The following is a 6,047-nucleotide window of genomic DNA, read 5'->3' as shown; positions in this document are numbered from 1 at the left end:
GGGGGTCTTCAAGAGGAGGTTGGATATGCATCTAGCTGGGGTCATCTAGACCCAGCCCTCTTTCCTGCCTATGCAGGGGGTTGGACTCGATCTATTGAGGTCCCTTCCGACCCGAACATCTATGAATCTATGAACTGTTGTTATTTTTGTTGCTGTGGTTGTGACGTTTGCTGGCAGGTCCTGAACTGACGAGTTCCGCGAACCTTCGAGGCCCCCAAAAGTCAGTTGCTGAACTGGTGTTATCGCTGACAGTGCTGAGCATTTCACGGGCCCCGCTTACCGTGCTGGCAATGCTGCGGTATTTGCAGCATACAGGGAGACTGACAGCCTCACGTCCTGTTGAAGACTTCTGACTGTCAGTTCCAGCTGTGTATTTAACGTGCACTTTGTTGACACCGCCTTCCAGTAAGAGCAGGGTCCCTGTGTGGGATTGGTCCCCTGCTCGAGTCGCGCGTGCTCCTGGAGGAAGTAGGGCCGGGCAGAGGAGAGGGCGGGCGGCCAGAGGCACGTCCCCTTGCCAGGGGAGGGTTCAAGTCAGGATGTCATCATCATGTTGGGGCGTTGCGCTGCCTTCATTCAGATCCTCCGTGTCTCTGTCTCTGTCTCTGTTTCGTCTCTTCTCCTCACGCAGCCAGCCAGGAGGCGAGAGGCGGGGAAGTGTTGAGGGGGTAGGAATCTTTGGGATACACGAGCGAGGGAGACGCCAGTGCCGAGGGCGGTGTTGCGAGAGGGATTTCTTCCCAGGTTGCTGGGCCCAGAGGCTGCTCGTGACAGCCCAGAGACAAGGGGGCTTTTCCAAAGGGGAGCAGCAGCTCCGTTGGGACGGTTGGGTGTGAGCATGCTGAGAACGCCTCAAATGAGGCAAAGCAGAGGCTCCGCGCCCCAAACTGGAAAGGAGCTGCCACCTTCAAGTCGTTCTCGGCTCGTGCCTGCACAACTGTTAAGCATGTTCGCTCAGCGTTCACTCTGTGCGATTAGGTGCATTTGCACGCAACAGGGATGTCCACTGACACACAATTAAGTGTGTGCACAGAAACAGTGAAGCGCAATCACGTGCAACCCTGATCTTGTTGTTAGTTGTAAGCTAGCTGAGAACAACTAAGACGAAGCAAAGAGAGGCGCCGCAGCCGAAACTGGAAAGAAAAGTTTTGTTCTGTCTGTTTCAGTCGCCCGCAGCTCCTTCACAGGCAACGATTAAGGGTGTTCCCATTCAAATACTGGTGGGTGGGCTCACACTCAGTGATTAACGGGTGTTTAAGCACAACTGCAGATATTCACACTCTCACAGGCAACAATTAAGGGTGTTCCCGTTCAAATACCAGTGGGTGGGATCACACTGAGTGATTAACGGGTGTTTAAGCACAACTGCAGATATTCACACTCTCACAGGCAACAATTAAGGGTGTTCCTGTTCAAATACAACCGGGTGGGCTCACACTCAGTGATTAACAGGTGTTCAAGCACAACTGCAGACATTCACACTCTCACAGGCCACAGTAAAGGGTGTTCCTTTTGAAATACAACCAGGTGGGCTCACACTCAGTGATTAACGGGAGTTCAAGCACAATTGAAGCACAATCACTCACAGGCAACAATTAAGGGTGTTCCCATTCAAATACTGGTGGGTGGGCTCACACTCAGTGATTAACGGGTGTTCAAGCACAACTGCAGACATTCACACTCACAGGCAACAAGGGTGTTCCTGTCCAAATACAACTGGGTGGGCACACACTCAGTGATTAACGGGTGTTCAAACACAACTGAAGCATAATCACACAGGCAACAATTAAGGGTGTTCCTGTTCAAATACCAGTGGGTGGGCTCACACTCGGTGATTAACGGGTGTTCAAGCACAGCTGCAGACATTCACACTCTCACAGGCAACAATTAAGGATGTTCCTGTTCAAATACAACCAGGTGGGCTCACACTCAGTGATGAAGGGTGTTCAACCACAACTGAAGTACATTCACGCTGATGTATGAATGTGACGAACATCCACTAAGCATGGTGGCACCGACCAGTGAAGCGCATTGCCCCTCAGGGATTAGAGCCTGTTCCCCCTCAGGGATCAGCAGCTGCCCTTTTGATCCCTGCCCCTTTGACAAGGGCTCCCACTGTACCCGTGTCTGCTCAGGGGGTTGCTGCTGCTGCTGCTGCTGGCGAGAGCAGGGCTGGAGGAACACCCCGCGAAACAGGAGAGTGTTAAAGCGAGACGCTGTCGTCATCGTGCTTGCTCGGGCTTTGAGCAAATCATCTCCCATCTCATGGCCAGCGAGGAGGAGGCGAGAGGCAGGGCAGTGTTGAGAGGGCATGAATGGGGGGGCCTTTGGGCTACGTGGGAGGGGGGTGCTTCGGACCTGTTGGACACGAGATATTGCGGAAGGACTTTTCCGTGTGGGTTTGTGGCGCCAGAAGCTGCAGGTGACGACTGTGAGCGGAGGGGCCTCCGTGGCAGCTTGCGGTGTGTTTGGGGAGGCTGCCTGTGGGGGCCCCGAGGTTTCCGCAGGGTTTAGGGTATCGCTTCTCAGCCTTTTGGCTAAGATCAAGCGTAGGCCTCTGGAAGGCTCTGATTGGGTTGGTGGGCGGGCCCAGGCCTGGCTGCGGCCTGGTTGGGCCTTGCAAGGCTGGGAAATTGAGAGAAAAACAGAGATAAATATGGAGGCGGAAGTGGAGAGGAGAATATCAAAACCGGCGATGAGCAAGGAGTGGATGGAGCAGATGTGAGCAGACCAGATACGAGGAGAACCAAGCGGAAGTGAGGAGAGCAATCGGGAGACAAGAGCAGGCAAGAAGAGTGAAGATGGAGGTGAGCTGGCGACGGAGGAGGCTAGGAGGAGGGGTGGAGCCTCGTGGGACGGCATGGGAAGGTCCAGCCTGAAGAGAGAGGAGCGGGAGCGGCGGCGGCAGCGGCGGAAGAGAGTTGTCGGGAGGCCCCGGGGCAAGAGAAGGAGGCGGCAGGAGCGGCGGACCCTGAAGAGAAGGAAAATGGAGGCCAGGGGACAAAATGGCGGGTGAAGGTAACCCGCACCTTTGAGGGGTATAAGGGGAACAAGACTCTGAGGCGCGGAGACTTTATGGCCGAGGTCCTCTTTAAGACCCTCAAAGTGAATCCCAGGGACGTGCACTGCGTGGTGGCCTTTGACAACAGGAAGGTCTGGAACGTGACTTTTGAGACTGAGAAATGTTATGCCGCCTTTTGGAAGGCGCATGAGGAGGCATTGGAGCGAGGGGAGCTGGAGGGGTCGGTGTTTGCTATGGGGCGGACGGCACGGGAGAGAGTGCTGTATATTAAGATGTTTACGGACATGTTGCATAAGGACGACGTGAGAAGATGGTTGGAGCAGAGGGTGGAGAGTGACGTTTGTGGAAAAAGTATGATCGGTGGGCGATTTGGACGGGGGCATGGAGGGCAAAGGTGGTGCTCCATGAGGTGGTGGGGAGCCCCGGGGCGGTTAAGCACTTGGCTTCGGCAGTGCAAGTTGGGCCGTGTAGGGGATATGTGGTTTATCATGACCAGCCCAAGCTGTGCAGTAGGTGTGGGCAAGAGGGGCGCCTGGCGGCGTTCTGCCGACTCACGGTGTATTATCGATGCAGGGGGCTGGGGCACACAGCTCAATTGTGTAAGGAGAGCTTTGAATGTAAAGGTTGCGGGCAGGAGGGGCACATACAGCAGACGTGCCCCTCGTCCTACGCAAATAGAGTGCGGATGGCAGGGCGTCGTGAGGAGAGGGGTGGGGAGGAGGGAGAAATGGGAGAGGAGGAACAGATGGGTGTGCCAGAGGAGGGGGGAGAGATGATTGTGGAGGAAACACCGGTGGAGGAAAGACCTGGCGGGGAGGAGAGTAAAGAGGAGATCGAAGAGGCAGTCATGGGGCTGGTGGAGGAGGAGGGTTTGGAGACGAAAGAACAGAAGGGGGAAGAGGGAGGGGGGGGATGCAGCGTTGCAACATTTGAGAGGTATGGTGGCGGAGTTGGAAATGGAACAAACAGTGGGACAAACGACGGGTCAAACACAAGGGAAAGGGTGGGCAGAGCAAATGGAGGAGGGGGGGTGGGCAGAGCAAATGGAGGAGATGGAGGCAATTGAACAAGGGCGGGAAGGGAGTCTCAAGAAAAGGAAGAAACAAGGCGGGGAGGAAAAGGGGAAGAAGAAGTTGGGGGTGCAAACTGAGGGTGGAAAGGAAGAAGGGAAAGGGAAGGAGAAAGGGGAGGGGGAAGGGGAAAGGGAGGAAAGTTTGGGATTTCTGAGCCCAGAGGAGGAGTCAGAGGAGAGTTTGGAGTCAGTGGAGGATGAAACGGGGGGTGGGGAAGGAAGGAATGCGAAGTCTAAAATGAAAGATGATGGAAGAAGAATTAGAGATGTGTGTTCTTGGGAGGAGAGTAGATTGGAATGGGAGCGGCAGCAATTGCCTAAAGGTTGGAGAAAAGTGCCGAGTGTGATGAAGTGTGGGGAGTCGAGTCGAAAGTAAAACGGATGCGGGGAAGGTTGTGTTTGGAAAATGGGAAGAGAACAGAAAGTGATAATGGGGATTATGTTAAGTGTTAATGTGCGGGGATGAAATGACGGATTGAAAGGCTGTAGATGTGTATAGCGTGTGGGTGAATGTTGTTTTGAGTTGTGAAGTGGGAAAGATGGTGTTTTTTTCGGTTGTGACAAAAGTCTTGTGTTTTTGATACTTGGTATTAATAAAAAAAAAAATGTGTTCTTATCAGTTTAATATCTGATATGTCCTCGATGTGAGGACTTTATATTAAATGGATTTTTGGAACTGGGAGATGGGCTCGGAGCTTGCTCCATCCACTCCACGCATCAGCCTGGTATTGTGTACCTCCAGGAGCGGTGCACCTCCCCTCGGGGAGAACTTGCTGCTGTCAAAAAGTAGATCTTGTGGCTTCTTCAGAGACGTTTGGGGGGGCTGGTGCTAGGCAGGGACCCCTAGTGGTCTGGCAGGCGAGCTACTACTTGTCCGAAGCTTCCAAGAGGACGGGTTGGCTGTCTGTCTGGAGGAAAGCAGTCCCTCTGCCCGTACCTGGATGGAGAGCGCAGGCAGCAGCGTGCAGCTGAGGAGGGTGTCAGGGGCAGCCTGCTTGGTGACCCCCTGTGAACAGCTCTGTTGCAGCGGAAATCCTCTGTCACAGCAGAAATCGTGGGCTTTAGGATGCCAGAAAGCTGTGGATGTTGTCATCACACTGTTATGAAGCAAAATGAACTAAACTGAACACAGGCAGTACGGTACGTCTCAGAGGTCAGGTGCGAGCCAGAACTGAAAGCTGGAAGGCCTGGGAAGAGCCAGAGGCCGCCACAAAACCAAGGCGAGGCTTCTGGAGCACTATGCGCTACACACCAAAAGCATTGTTCTAGTGGTTGGGTGTGAACTAGCTGTGAACAACTGAGAGGCTCCACACCCGGAACTGAAAAGGCTTGGCTCCATTTAAATTGTCCTCCACTCCTTCACAGGCAACAATACCTCTCAGTTGTTCACAGCTAGTTCACACCCAACAACTAGAACAACGCTTTTGCATATGGCCACCAGCCATGAGGCGCCAGGCACACTGTTGTAGAGGGCAGTCTTGAATATGAGCCTTAAACCAGGAGGTGGGGTTTGTGCATCTCCCCTGCCCACGGAGGGCACTGCTTCCTCCCACTGCACCGTCCATCTTCCCCTGCTCAAAGGCCACACGATGACAAAACTATGCATGCACTCACCACGTAGTTGGTGTGTAGTGGATAGTGACTAGCTAAAAACAGACTTGTTTTTAGCTAGTCACTCAGCTAATACATTCTGATTTTTTTTGAACTGTTACTTGAAAACAAAAGTGAATGTGACTAATTACTAACAGTTAAGCATACACTAGCAGGTATACATTCTTGTCTTCATAAGAGTAAGTAGACACACCCAAACCCTATATACTTAAGGTAGGGTTTTCCTGGTGCGTGGGTGGAGGTGGGACGTTGAGCCAGGGCTGCACCGAGTGGCTGGCGGTGGTGGCGCTGGAAGCAGAGCCCTGGCAAAATTTGGGCTGGATGCAGCATCCTCCCAGCGCT

The 6,047-nt window shown here is 53.5% G+C and overlaps 1 non-coding gene across 1 annotated transcript; it reads left to right on the top strand.

Annotated features, from left to right (window-relative positions):
- Window positions 1–4,665: 4,665 nt before the first annotated feature.
- LOC112548926 lies at window positions 4,666–4,852 on the top strand. The gene has a single exon (XR_003092414.1). It is a non-coding gene; the product is annotated as a U2 spliceosomal RNA (small nuclear RNA).
- The last annotated feature ends 1,195 nt before the right edge of the window (window positions 4,853–6,047 follow it).

This window comes from Alligator sinensis, unplaced genomic scaffold (genome assembly GCF_000455745.1).
Source record: "Alligator sinensis unplaced genomic scaffold, ASM45574v1 scaffold1762_1, whole genome shotgun sequence".
NCBI classification, from domain to species: domain Eukaryota; kingdom Metazoa; phylum Chordata; order Crocodylia; family Alligatoridae; genus Alligator; species Alligator sinensis.
Note: the sequence above shows the minus strand (reverse complement) of the source record. Positions and strands in the feature narration are given on the sequence as shown.